Source organism: Felis catus, chromosome A1, assembly GCF_018350175.1.
Source record: "Felis catus isolate Fca126 chromosome A1, F.catus_Fca126_mat1.0, whole genome shotgun sequence".
NCBI lineage: Eukaryota > Metazoa > Chordata > Mammalia > Carnivora > Felidae > Felis > Felis catus.
In genome coordinates, this window is record NC_058368.1 from 217,682,294 (window position 1) to 217,697,354 (window position 15,061).

Below are 15,061 nucleotides of genomic sequence, written 5' to 3' on the forward strand. Positions count from 1 at the left end.
AAAATTAGGGAATGTGTGGTTTTACTAATGATTGGGATTGTAAAAAAAAATCTGTTTTTGGACAGAATTTGGACTCTTTAAGACATGAGAAAGAGGAAGAGAGTGGCAGAATTGTGCATAAAAATCATTAGCAAATCTCTGAGACTGCTATGCAGAAAACCTGCCTCGGTTTAATCTGAAGAATAAAACCTAAACTAAAATATGGAAACTTCACAAGGAGATTGCATACTATTCATTTCCTGTGCCATGAATTATCTTTTGCTTTCTCTTTTATTATTCATCCTTTAAGGAGTAAATATCATACCCAGGGTCATTCTTAATGTGGAATTTATTTAGAAATTTAACACTGACTAGTCTGTTACCAAGCCTTTTTAAATAGCAAATACCAATTATAGACAAATTTGTGTATTCTGTTACTATGTTATAAAATTTTCAAAGACCATTCAAGAACTTTAGCACCAGTAGCTGACACATATTACAGATTTAATTTGATGCTGAGAAAATAAAATATACTTTGCACTAAAGAAAAATTTGAAATTTTTCTAATCATTGGAATTTTCCAGAAAACAGAAAGTTTTTAAGTTTTAGGTTTAGTTTAGAAAGTTGTTTTTTTTTTGTTTTGTTTTGTTTTTTTTAACTTTAGAAAGTAATTAAGTTTTCCCATTGCTAGAGCTATTCCAGCATGAATCAGACAAATATTTGAGGAGGATAACGTTGAGTGGCTTAAAGCAGTCGGCAAAAATGAATTAGATATCTATTAAACTTCTTATCACTTTATTCTATAATCACTAGAATAAGTGGCAAGAAGTAAACAAATTAAGAAGAGGCTATAATGACTGTACGTGTAACAGCTGTATAGAAATGAAGAAAAAATCATGTTGAGTCAGAAAAGGGGAATTGGTAGTTACATTGCATGCCTGGGTTTACCACACTTCAAATACTAAGCGCATCACAACAAACCAAGCTACCTGTAAGTTGTAAACCTACAACTGCAATGAGGAAATCATATTAATACCACATAGAATAAGACATTAAATTTGTAAGCTTGATTATGAATAAATATTCATTTGATTACCATTTTGCAGCACTTTAATAAAACTGGTTTGAGTTCTCCCTTTCCTGGATCTGAGAATGACTGATATACTGATGTCTCTGTGAGGACAGAGCTAATAGATTTCATACTTAATAAGTATATGATTGTTTTTGCTATCAATCAAGGAGTCCTATTTGGTGAAAGAAATTACCAGTTTCATGAAATATTAATGCTTTTCATAATTTTCTAATAATCTATGAAATTCCTGTAGTAGGAAAATGCATTTAGAAGACTGATCAGCTTTTTTGTAAATAAAAAAAAAATTCCTAATTGAGAAGTAAAAAAAAAAAGAAAAAGAAAAATATAACTTCCCCACCCATACCCACACAAAAAATAGAGATAATATTTACTCTATTGTATTTGGATAATTTTATTTCATTAAGATACACACAATACATTCAATAATATTAGTTTCCATCACTTGATTCTCATGGGACTGAGACACTGGTAAAATCTGAGGAAAATTAATTCTTAAAGTGTGTTTACTTTCCAAACAAAATAAATTAGTTAGCTTTGACTGTTTAAACTTAAGATAAAATTGAAGCTAGTTGAGTAAACATTTTTTTCCAAATATAATTAAAACAATCATTGTTTTATATATTCAATAAATTCAAAATAATATATGTCTATATTTATCTCTGAAGTTTTTTTCAGAGAGAGGAACCTATCTACATTATTTACACTTTAAGATATGGACTGGGTGGTAGTATCTTCAATCCTGCTCTTAGACACGTGAAATAGATTCCAGTCACTTAAAAAAATCAATTTAGTAAAGAAAAGAAAACAGCATTACCAACACAAAGCAGTAAAAAAATAAGGGGAAAAAATCCTACCATAGCCAGTGGTTGAACTGACCTCAGTTGATTATTCCTTCCACTTTGGCGTAACCACTATAGCTGGCTGCCAGGATCCTTTATTATATTCGGTATTTTTTTATTTTACTCAGCCTCCCTGACTGGCTTCTTCTGACCAAGCCCTCTTTTTTCTTTTCTTTTCTTTTCTTTTCTTTTCTTTTCTTTTCTTTTCTTTTCTTTTCTTTTCTTTTCTTTTCTTTCCTTTCCTTTCCTTTCCTTTCCTTTCCTTTCCTTTCCTTTCCTTTCCTTTCCTTTTCTTAACTTAAATTCTGGCTCTTGATGATCTATCCACTTTCCCAGTTTCTATACATTTTTACATCAATATCCATATGAACATATAGATATATCAATATAGAGATAAATTGAAAATTCTCAAACTTAGACCTCCATCTTTGGAGGTCTACAACCCACTAGCTTTGCTTCATTCCTATAATCCAAACATATTTCCAATGAACTGTTCTAAATTTCCACATGAAAGTTTAATGAAGTGGGATATGTCCAAATATTAACCTCTAATTTTTGCCCCCAAAATCTGTTCTACTCTCAAAGTGGCCCAAGTTGATGGAAAAAAAAAAAAAAAGACCACAACATCTTCCTACCTGTCCAGGTCAAAAATCTTGTAGTCATCCTTCACTTCTGTTATTCTATAATCCTTCATAGGCTATACTTTAGGAAATCCTATTGACTATACCCTCAAAATCTGTCTGGTATATAATAAATTTTCATCACATCCCCGGCTACAATCCTGGCATTTTGTGCACCTGGATTATTGCAGTATACTTCTAAGAGTTCTTTCTTACGCACCTTGGCTCCTACCATCTATTTGAAAAGACTGAAGAGAGAATACAGACTGGTGTACATTTCTTTTTCTTGTTTTCTCTTCCTTCCTTCCTTCCTTCCTTCCTTCCTTCCTTCCTTCCTTCCTTCCTTCCTTCCTTCCTTCCTTCCTTCTTCTTCCTCCCTTCCCTCCGTTCAATTAGGTAAGCATGAACATCTTATTTCTCTATTCAAAACCTATCAATTGTTCTTTACAGTGAAAGTCAGTCCTCACGAAGTTATCAAGTACCCTTTATCTCTTTGATCTTACTCTCCTCTAATTCCTTAACTCATTTCACTTCAGTTATTCTGGGCTCCTTGTTCTTCCTTAAAAACACTAAGCATTTTCCCTTTGCACTGACTGATCACTATCCTTGAAATTAGTTTTCCCCAGATATTCATGAAGTTAACCATTAGAACTTCTTTCCAGTCCTGTTTCAAACGCCACTGAAAACTACAACCCCCAAAACCCATTTCTCCTTTCCCAATTTATTTTAAAATAAATATTTCCCACAGAAAATATCACTATTGAACACAATGCATAATGTGTTTATCACTTAATTGTTTCATTTGCCAAATTCTACTAGAATGATTGTTGGTTCACAAACTGGCCCTTCCACACACAGGGCAAGGGGAGGTGGAAGAATGAGGAAGGCCCCTCCAGACTGGCCAGCGGCAGGTTTAATAAGCAAAGGAACTTGCATACAAGGCTTGTCTTGAGCAGCAACAGGACAAGTTACATTTCTGCACCTGCCAGCCAGAATCTTAAAAGTTTGTCAAAGGATTTAACTGGATTCAGTCACCTACTCAGCCTAGATGGCTCCTGACTCTCTCAAAGGTGCAACACTGAAACAGCTCCTAGTGTGAGAATGGTGGGCAAAATGTACATTGTAAGGACAGGGGAGGGTTGTGAGGAGCTTCTGAAAGCCCAGGGTCTAGTTTTGGGGTCAACCTGAGGTCACACACTCTCAGTGACCTCTTCCAGCAAGAATTCTTCCCAAATCATAACTTGTTAACGTGCAGCAAATATTTGTTAAAAGTTAAGTGACATGCTCAATAGACACGATACTTTTCTTAATTTGGTAAAATATTATCAACACATAGGACATTTGAATAAAACAAATGTAATCAAAAAAGAATTATACTCAAATTCATAACAAAGTATATGCCTTCAACACAGTATTGATTATAGCCTAGAGTATTAAATCTAAGTACTATATGCTGAATTCTGGTTGATCATGATTAGGTCACTATTTAAAAAGATCTTTTCAAAATTACAGAAAGCATGACTAAATTTTTTCCAGTTTTTAAAAAAGCCTCCCTAAATTAAAATTGTATTCAATGATCCGTGCTTCTAAAAGTATATGGTAATGGGATTTTACTAGATTTCAGGCCATCAATTCTAAATGCCAGAATCAAAACACAGGCCAACGCAAATAAGAATCAAAGAAACAGCCTTCTCTGTGCAGTTTTAATTATCTTCATAATCACCTAATTATTGGATTGGTTTTAGCCCTCTTTTCTCACATTTGGATAATATTTTGTGAATAAAGGCAAGCTGAACAACCTATGAAAATGTTTTCTTACTTAAATATGTTTAATTACTTTCCAAATTTCAGTAATGATGTGTGACTATTTTTTAAAAATAAACAATTGTTTGGGGGTGCTTGGGTGGCTCGGTCGGTTAAGCATTCAACTTTGGCCTAGGTCATGATCTCACCATTAGGAGTTCAAGCCCCGCATCGGGCTCTGTCCTGACAGCTTAGAGCTTGGAGCCTGCTTTACAGTCTGTGTCTCCCTCTGTCTCTCTCCCTCTGCCCCTCTCCCACTCTTCCTGTCTCTCTCTTTCAAAAATAAATAAACATTAAAAAAATTAAAATAAATAAACATTGCTTAGTAACAGTTCATATAAAAAAAAATCAGCTATTTAAGTCATTATGTTCAAACTAGCAATGTACAGACATTGGGCCTTATCTTACCTGCAGTCTTTGTTATTGTTGTTATTGTTGTTGATGGAATATTATTACCTAATATAGTGTTAAAAAGTACAACAAAAATCACCATAGTATTAGCAACATTTAAAGACCAAGGTATTTCACCTATACATAATTCCCTATGGATTTTCCTGTGGAATCTAGTAGTGAAATTAGGTAGTTTTCTGCTATATTTATGTATCACTCAGTAAATCTCACCAACTGCCAGTTCATGTCTATTATTTTCTTATTGTTTCTAAACACATAATTATGTAATTTTGATAGTAGCCATTTTTCAATAACATATAAATATCTTTCACAAATATTTTTGCATTTTCACTGCATTTTCACAAATGCTTGCATTTTCACTGTAATTAATTTCAATGTAACCAAAATTATGTATACTATGAAGTTAACCATTAACTGTGTCTTATGGTTTCCCTGCAATTTTTTGCTTGGTTTCCTATGTATCCTTATTACTAATTCAGCTCCAAACTCTGTCAGTTGTGTAAATTTTCTCTCTCGAGATTCAGAAGCACAAAAAAAAGTGGAGAGCTAATTTCATCTCCTTGAAGAAATCTTTCCTTCAGTCACTGAACTGCTCTACTGAGTGAGATTAACTGTCTTCTAAGCCAGATGCATCCTGGTACCTCCTCCCACCATCTACCTGGGCATTCCCTGAGTCTCTCCTCCAGAACTGGAGTCCAGAGTCCTATGTCCCATGTCAAACACTTTGAGTCTTTTTTTCTTGTTCCGTCTCCCCACCATGTTTAGGATAATTTTGTCTACATATCTCTTAAACGATGTTACTACACATTTATGTCTAATATTATAGTTCCATTGTGTTTTACACAAACAGAAATGCTTTAGTAATCACTTGTCTTTTTGCTCTAACTGTATTGGTGTCGTGAAGTTTCACTAGTTTGAAGGAAGTATTTCAACTCCTTGGTCACCAGAAATTTCTCCAAGGACATTTACACAGCAGCTTCATTAGTTTATATGATCTGCCTATTCCTCATAGGCATTAGGCATTTGAGTTTGTAACATTGTTAGTATACAACCTTGACCAGAATTCTAAAAAAAAAAAATTATGAATGCTATTATCAATAAATCTTATTTATTTGATTTTAATTATTATAAATTTAGTATATGATCATTACTTACACTAATATATAATAGCCTCACATATATGCATTACAAGGAAATACATTCTGGGTAGTCATATTCTTGAAATGAATGTATAAACATTCAGATATGGTCTTGTCTGTTTGGTTTTATTACGCCAGTTCAAGTCTACTTTTCAGTGTATATAATCCTGAAAAATGCATTTAAAACCCTTCACATACTTGGAAATTCAGTATGCACACATTGATTTAATAATCAAGTACAACATGATCTAGAATAATATGCACAAAATATCAACTAAAGCCAAATAAAGTAAGTATCTTTATATATTTATTTGAATCAAATGTTATATTCATCAGAGTATATCACATTTATAACCTCTCTCTACTACCAGCTTTGTAAGAATGGTTCAGTTGTGTGGTCTGTTAGTTTCAAATTTATTTTTTTTATAGGAAACATATTGGTGCCTTTTTCTATTAATTACAGGAATAGTATACTGAGAAAAGTAATGCTTTTAATGGAAAGTATTGATTCAAATTATAATTTACTTTTTTCAGGATGCTATAGCAACAAAGAAACTCACTGATAAAATCTTATGTAAGTTAATGATTACCTTATTAATTTTATAAATCCCAATTAAATGCTAGGATTATGTGAATCTAGGTGAAAAAAAGGCAAAAATAGTACAGCGCAGAACCCATTTCTTATAAGACTTCAAAATTCAATTCAATAGACAAAACATTAACATGAGTAACTAAAATATAAAGTGGTATGTGATTAAGGCTTAGAAATGGTATAAAAAAAGGGTAAAATAGTATTTCTTGGCCTCACATGTGTTTCACAATTATATCATTTAAAAACTGGTAAACAAGAATTATTATATCCAGTAAAAATCAATCAAAGTCACCTTTGAATAAAATACGGTAAGGAGCTGTTTCTACTTAATTTAACTCAGTCAATTTTGATATTAAAATTTAAGATCACAGTGTAACGAGGACACAGATACCATTTTTTGATATTTGACTACTGAGAGCTTTAAAGCCTTACCCTTCCCTCTTTTCCTTGAGCCCCAAGTCTAGACAAGCTGATAAAAGTCTGGGTGTTCCTTCTTCGGGCACAGACAGGAAATTCAATTCACATACGTCCTACCCACAGGAGCAAAGTTTCATCTAGCCCCACCCTCTAATCACAATAAAAACTTAGCCATTTTGGAATTACTTGAGAGGCTTCAGTGTTCTCCCAAGAGGTGTCAATCATATAAATAATAAAGCTTTTCATACCTTATTGGTGTGTGTGCATGGCATCTTTGGTCTCTATATTCAAATCCCACTTTGAGTGAGAGTCCATCTACCTGTGCAGAAGACCACAAGAAACAAATTACAATTAAGTTTTAGACATCTAAAAATGGTAGTTTGATAAGGTTAAAAACAGATAAAATATGATTTTATAAACATTTAAAATACTCTTAAATATTTCACAGATATTTTATAATGGTCCTCTTAATCATGAAATTACTCAAAATATCATTGTATTTATTTATTAAATGCAATAATTTAGTATAGAGCATATTTGTGGTTTCAATTATAGGGTAATGCACACTTGGTTATTGATAGACTAAGTAAGTTGGTAAATAGAAGAAGAGAATAGCTACATTACGATGTATTTATGCTCCCATGTGCTAGGCGCTGTACTCAGCATTTTACAGGGATTACTCACGTAAGTCTCAAAAATCTTTTGAGACAAGTATTATCCTTCTCTTTATATATAACAGGGAGCTAAAATTTATTTAAGGTTAAAGGTTAGTAAAATATGAAGAAAAGCTTTAAATCTAGGCAGCCTGACTCGATATGGTAGGCTCAGCTTTTTAACCAGTATCCTATATTAGGTCATCATTTTATGAAATGGAAAGCATGGTAGTAGCATTGAGTTAGGAACTTTTAATCATATATTTGTCTCAGAAAATATCAATCATATGCAATTTGATTAAAAATATAATGAAATGGCTGGCTCAGGCAGTAGAGCATGTGACTCTTGATCTCGGGATTATAAATTCAAGCCCCGCATTGAGTGTAGAGATTACTTAAAAATAAAATCTTTAAAAAATAATAATAAAATGTCCACTAACAATTTTGGGTTTTGAAAAGCTAAAGGATATAAAATATTTTTCTTGTAAATGAAAGGATCTGAAATTACACAAGCAAGTTCTAGATAAGGGTAATACCAGAATCTGAAGACATATAATATCTAATCATAAATAGCAAAAGCTAACAAAACTGCAGCACATAAAACGATGTATTAAAAATTGATAATCTATGGGACACCTTGGTGGCTCAGTCAGTTAAGCGTCCAAATCTTGATTTGGGCTCAGTTCACAATCTCACAGTTTGTGGGACCGAGCCTGGGTAGGGCTCCTTGCTGACGGCATGGAGCCTCATTGGGATTCTCTGTCTCCCTCTCTCTGCCCCTCCTCCACTCATGTGCACTGTCTCCCCCTCTCTCTCTCAAAATAAATAAACTTAAAAAAAATGCCACAATATGGACGAGATTTCTATTGATTATTTCTGCTTAGATGGGGAAATCACTCTGTGATTAGGAGAAATTCCCACAAAATCTTGTATATTAAATACATTGCATTGGATAATAAGTTATATGGAGTATATGTAGAATTAGATATGTCTACTTTCCTTAAAAATTAAATATTTTGAGTTTATTTTTATTCTTTGGTTAATACTAATAATAATAGGTAAATTTGTATTCATACTTCTTTAAATTTGTTTAAATATTTACTTTTGAGAGAGAGAGACAGAGAGTGAGTGAGGGAGGGGCAGAGAGAAAGAGAGATACAGAATCCAAAGCAGGTTCCAGGCTCTGAGCTGTCAGCACAGAGTCTGATGTAGGGCTCAAACCCACAGACTGCAAGATCATGACTTGAGCTGAAGTCGGACAGTTAACTAACTGAGCCACCCAGGTGCCCAAATATGTATTCACACTTTGAAGCCAGGTAATAGTGGGAAGCTTGTCACATTCCCTCGGATAGGACTGGGACAGAGGAAGCAATAGAAAGCACCAGCACTAAAAACAAAGATTTGAGGTCAGAAGTGAGACCTTATATCCTGCATTTCCATATCACACTTTTAAACCTTTGAAAGACCACTTTTGAATTAATCTGCAAAGCAAGCAAATTAAAATGGTGCCTGGCAGCAATTAAGTCTAAAGTCAAGAAGGAATATTGAACATCACAGTTATCATTAGCCACATTCATTCTAAAGTGGCCAATTTGGAAATTAGGAACATCTTACTAGGATAAAAGAATAGAAGAATGGACGATGGTGACACTAGTCTGATTACTTTTTCCTCTGGCCACTGAATAAAATATATGGCTTTGTTTTTCCATGTGTATTCATTTGAAACAAATGACAGAGGTGAGCCAGGGAGTCATTTTGATGACTCCCCACTCTGCTCCACATATATATCCACCCGTTCCCAAAGCATGACTTTTTTACTTTTAATTTTTTATATTTTGATTATTTGAATATAGTTGACACACAATATTACATTATTTTCAGTTGTACAACATTGTGATTCAACTTCTCTATGTGTTATGCTATATTCACCACAATTGTAGCTACCATCTGTCACCATACAATAGCATTACAGTACCATTGACTATATTCTCCACACTCTGCCTTTTATTCCCATGAAATTTTCATTCCATAACTGGAAGCCTTTATCTTCTCAATGATGGAAAACTTCAGACATTGTCAAGGATAAAACTCAAATACATTTAACCTGGGTAGACAGATAGACACATATAATACTTATATCTATAATATATTTAAAATATAGCATCTATATCACAATATCTCCTGAAAGTGTAGAGGGTCATTCATATATGTCATCCGAGAGTGTTTACATACTCAGATTTTAATTTTTATAGAAAAAAATCATACTTTGAGTTACAACTTACCCAATAAGAAAGAACTAATTGTGAAGTTTACAGTATTCTAAATATTCCCCTATGTTCTGGATGAATGGTGGCTTCCTGTATTGATTGCATCATGCTAATAAATTGCCTAACTTACAAAAAATGTCGCTAACAAATTCACACTTGTTTCAGTTTTAGAATTGTTGATGTATTTACGTAGCGAAATAAGGCATCTTATCAAGAAACAATCATGTAATATGATGTAGTTCTTACTTGAGTATTTATTTATTGAATTATGTTAACCTAATGAACTGATGGAAATGTTGATCTAGTGCTACTAGATCAGAGGACAGACATGCTCCGAATAGGAGAGTTGATTATACTGATCTAAGCATCAGTTAATAAAATAGTGGGGAAGTTATTTCCATTTCATGGTCTGTAAAATTAATTCCTTAACCTTCCAGCTATAATGAAAGATCGTATTTTGCATTTTTTCATTATTAATCTACTCTCATACTTATTATCATGAAATTATATTAAATATTCCCCACCTTTATTCATTAAAACTTTAATGCAGTAACCATCAGTTTTACTCACTGAATAACAAATAATTTAGAAACAATGTTAAAAGATATTTAAATGCAAATCTCTGTTAAATGAGTGATCTGAATTCCTAAAAAAATTATTTAAAAATCTAATCTAATTCAGTTGAAACTAATACAGCTAAACTGCTTGCCGTTAGATCATATATGACAAATTAATTAACATGATTTGTTTTTATCTTCAGCAGCTTAACAAAATATGTTTTATTTATTCTCTAAATACTATATTCATCTTCCTTTTAAGAATAAATATACATGCTACCAGGCAGCAGAAACCTATAAATAAAATAACATTTCCCAAGAAAACTAATGTGTATTTAACAATTTTAGGCATATATTTTTGGTAAATTTCTACATATGCAGCAAAAACACCTTTGTGAATTGGGACCAAGAAAGTGAACTTAAGATTAAGAGGAAATTCTGCTCATCTTTGAGAGAAAAGCTCTTTTTATAGATTCCTATGAAAGGTCCAAGAGGAAAAGCATAAATGTAAGTGATCAAAAAGAAAAGCCCCAAGCTAAAAACTATGCTATAAATCTCAAAGGGTAGTTGCATTTTTAAGATTTTTTTAAGTAGAATTCTATTTTGAGGAAAAAAGAAGAAACTTCATCCTTATTCTTCTTCAATTTATGAGGAAAAGAAATTACACCTCATTAAAATTTAATTTAAAATTAAATCCCAAGTAGAACAAAATCAACCATAGAAATGACTGAAGCTCTAATCCACTGAGAACAAAGATGACAATGATTTAAGGAATTATATGTTCATATGAAAGTTCTTATGTGCTCCTACAACATTCATTATCTTTCATTATATAAATGTCCTTTATCAGTACAAAGCCTAACAATGCATCTCGATAGGAGAAAAAAACGTAGCCAGAGAGACAGTAAACAAGAAAGCACACACACGTTTTCCTGGTCTATCTTACTTATCTTATTTAAATTATAGATATATATTTTTACTATTTCCACTTTTGATATCATCAAGCATCCATAATCACTAATTTACTTAGTCCTAGTTCACTATGAAAGTATTATCTATTTGCCTTGTTGCGGCACTGAGTCAGTTTTTGCACAGTGTCATATACTGATTTGACCAACTGCATTCATACTCACAAATCAAAGTTTTCTCTTTTTCTAGGGATCATCAGTCTCTTTAATATAAGCACATTTTCTCTGCTTTCTGTGCTCATTCACATGGTATTTCAGAAGTTCTAAGATATTCTTTGCCTTCTGCAGGTCATGGAAAATGCGAGGGAAGGATGCAGAATTGAGGAACTTGGAAATAGCTTCCATCTTTTCCATGGGTACTCTGTTATTCCATACTCTGCTCTTAGCCCACTATCATGGGCTATTTTATTATCAAGGTTTTAAGCATCTAAACAGTAATGGAAAGAGCCTCCAGAATATTGCCCAACATTCAAAATTATGAGACACATGTTGCATTTTCCCAAAAAGGCATCCTGTTCTGTTCTCTCTGTTCTGCTTTGATGACAACAATAAAGCAACTTTCCTATTCAGGAACTCAGTTGGCATCTAATTAAGAAGAGAAGGGAAGCCAGATTATATTTTTGTTAATATATCTCTGATATGTTCAGGTGAATTTTGTTTGATTCTTATGGAGCAACACTTCACCTGACTCCGGGAGGTAGGATTGCATATGGTACCTTAAAAAATTGGACAAAGATTGTCTACAACTTCTCCCATCAATAATTACAATTTCTTAGGGCACCTTCAGCATGCTTCATGCCTACGTTCTCACAGTTAAGCATTCAACTCTTGATTTCGGTTCTGGTCATGATCTCACAGTTCATCAAGCTCTGTGCTGAAGGCACAGAGCCTGCTTTGGATCCTCTGTCTCCCTTTCTCTCTGCCCCTCCACCGCTTACTCTCTCTCTTTCTCTCAAAATATATAAAAACAAACTTAAATAAAAAAGAATTATAATTTCTTTCCCCATGCCATGAATTTAGGCTGTTGGTATTTCTACTTGCTTTATTCTAATAGAATACAGCAGAAGTGATTTGTCCAAGTTCTGAGCTTGCAGTTCTGCCTTTGCCATGAGAAATAGTCTGCCCTCAAATGAACAAGCCTGGCTACCCTCCTGGGGAATAAGAGAAAATATTCATATAAAGAGAGCCTCTAGCTACTCCAGCTAATCCCCCAGAACTGTGAACAAACCCAGAAAATAATATCCAGGCCAATATGAGGACCACCAACCTGAGCCTTGACCAAATTGCCAACGCATGGAATGATGAGTTAAGTGAAATGTTTTTGTTTTATGCCCATAAGTTTTGGGGTAGCTTGGTATATAGCAACAAATAACAGAAGCATTGGGAAAGAACAATTTCATCCCCTGTACATTGAGGAAGGAAACCAAATGCCAGTTTTCCACCAACAAGATCTTTTATAACTTTTGGCACCTCATGACTATCCCTCTGCTTCTCTGTAATTCTAGGTACATAAAATCAGGTGAATAGTATGTGTTTGGTAATTGGAAGGCAGAGATATTTCATGGGTCCATTTGTAAACCTCAAAGAAGTATTTAATGACACACTTTTGTCCTCGTCTTATATTTAATTAATCAAAAAAGAGAGATGTCAACGTGTTCAATGTGTTTAACTGAAGAAAAAGATTATACGCAAAAGAGTGGACAGAGTTAAGAGAACCATCAAGACCGAATGAGGATGAAGACTTTTCACGTGTAGTTCAAAATGAATAAGGAGACAAGCAGTGTGACAGGAAAAAAGTTTGGAATAGGGTCCCTGTGGGTAGAGAAATCTGTCCAATGCCACACCCATGGCAAACAGAGAGGGACATCAATATTTAGAATTACAAACTCCTATATAATTTAAAATAACATTCTGACTAATCAAACATGTTTGCTAACTTATATCTATAGACGACTATTTTTATAAAACATTGTGAAGGTCAAACTACAATTACACAATTATTCCGCATAGCAAAAAAAAAATAAACAAACTATACTAAAAACAAAAGATCATTTTGGGTAGTATTAGACCTTATTAGCATTATGGCAATAACATTCTAATGTTAATAAACCTGTAGATATGCAAAGGCTTCTGGATTCCTAAAGTCTGAAAGTTAATAAAGTCTCATGAAATGTGATCATTTTGATGATTTAGTAGGCTTTTGTAGTTTATTAATCTTGGCACTGTTTCAGTAAAAAACTATGAGAAAGAAGGATTTTTTATGTCTAAAAGAAAAGATTCTGATTTCTTGGTAACATACTGTCTTTGAAAATACAGTGACTGGAAGTAAAATAAGGACATTCAAAGTTCAAGAGTCAACCCAAATAATATGCTGGACGAATGTATACCTTTTCATTTTTCAAAATTTAATAAATTTGATCTCTTAATACACTAGCAACATACATACAGAGACTAAATCCTACTTATCCTTAACACAGCGTATGCCAAGACTCTGGAATTAGTAATACATAAATTTGTTGGTTACCCAAATGAAAATATTTGGGATGAATGTTCTTTGCCTTCAAAGAGGAGAGCGGACTAGGAAAACCTTACCTCATAAAAGTCAGAGGGTATTCAAAAGTATTCTGTAGGAAGAAAAGTAAATGGATGACAACAGTTTTTCCAAAGGGACTGTCTCCACCAAAGACTCACTGAATAATAATGATAAGGTCAAAGCTCATTTTCTTGTCCTTTGTCAGTGAGAAAAATAACAAAAGGACAATAAGTGTCAAAGAATCTGTGAAGATCTTTCTTAGCAACAGTGCCTACAGAAACAATGAACCCCTGCCTAAGAGAAGTACTACTATTGTGTGACATGATGGCAAAAAATAATTCATTTAAATGAAGAGGCTGTCTGGAGGAAGCCACGTTTCTGAGAGGTTACTGAGTGGCAGCCCTGTTAAACAAGATCTCTTTTCAGAAAGAAAGACATGAGTAATTGATCACAGAGAAAGTGGCTTGCTTGACTTTATACCTAAAGAACACTTTCCCTAAATCACTAGGATGAATCACCAGTTGGCATTCATTGCAGTCATATACCAGTGAGAGCAGATGGAATATAAAATGGTATGAAACATGTCTACTGAGAAAACAAGCATTTTAAAAGTTAATGAAAGACAAAATAACAAGGGTATAAAGTAGGCTTAGTGAATGTTAATGTAATTACAGCATAAAGAGAACCCCTACACTTTTAATGATTATCCAAATGGGAAGTAATAATAGTAGTAAAAATAATACCAGTCATACATTTATAATTTTTCTAACCATAATCTTAAGCACTTTAGTTATACCATATTACTTGATCCTTAAATAACATTTGAGAGGTATGCTTTTAGTAATCCTATTTTATTGAGAAGGCAAATGTGACTCAGAATTTAAACAAACCTTTAGGGGGTTGAAGATCCAGCATTCAAATTAGACAGATGCATCCCAATATGTTAGTTCACAAATGTTATGCTATATCAATTACATTAAACCATATTTTGAGTGTTAGATTCTTTGTATTAACAAATAAATAGATGTAAGAATATTTTGTGGTATGCCTCAGTGTTTATTAACTCTAACATTTCAGTGCTTACTATTTACCAGGCCCTTTGGGCATTGGCGATAAAACAGTAAACAAACAAATAACAAAACCCAACAATATCTTACCTTACTTTAAATTACTTAATATTTTAGTAGACA